Below are 745 nucleotides of genomic sequence, written 5' to 3'. Positions count from 1 at the left end.
GTTTAAAGGAGGAAAGGACAACAATGGACGCTTGAGGGCTCCGTCTTATTAGTGGGGTGGGGTGGGGGTTGGGGGGTTGGTAGTGTTATTCACGCACCTGTTTTTTTTATTATTTGGCGAATGTAAGAGGCAAATGCAAAAATTTTTCAAGACTCTATCGATGATTAAGTTCTATAAGTATTGAGCTCATGGAAATGGCGCTATATAAATTCTTGTATTATTCTTATTATAAGTAGCACAGATTACCCACAAACTTGGTAGCAATCCCGTAATTAATTATAAAATAGTGAGCACAGTCGAACTTACCGTAAGTTAACAAACCAAGATTTTTCTCACTGCCACGCAGTGCATACAGCGAACATGGAGATCATATCGTGTACTACGTGAGCTTAACTGGTAGCTTGAGATATTCAAAAAAAGCGAGAAAAAATTAATTCCTTTATCAATTGTTTTTTTGAGAGATTCAAGTATAGTGCTTTGAATGAGAAAGTTTGATGACGTTTTTGAAAGTTGGTCGCTTTTGGAAGAAGTTCGAGCACATAGAGATTTGACTGTAATTTAAAGAATAACCTAGAGGGGATATCTAGGAAAATGTCTTTACCCGGATCACACTTATCTCTCGTCAGTTTCTCGCTGTTATTGATTTTTTCAAACAAAAGGGTTACCAAAGAAGGGAAAAATGATCAGTCAAGGAAATTAAATATAACCTTTCTACAATTTACCTCAAGTTAGTTCCTAAATGTTA

The sequence above is a fragment of the Porites lutea genome, chromosome 5 (genome assembly GCF_958299795.1).
Source record: "Porites lutea chromosome 5, jaPorLute2.1, whole genome shotgun sequence".
Taxonomy (NCBI): domain Eukaryota; kingdom Metazoa; phylum Cnidaria; class Anthozoa; order Scleractinia; family Poritidae; genus Porites; species Porites lutea.
This window is presented reverse-complemented; position numbering follows the sequence as displayed.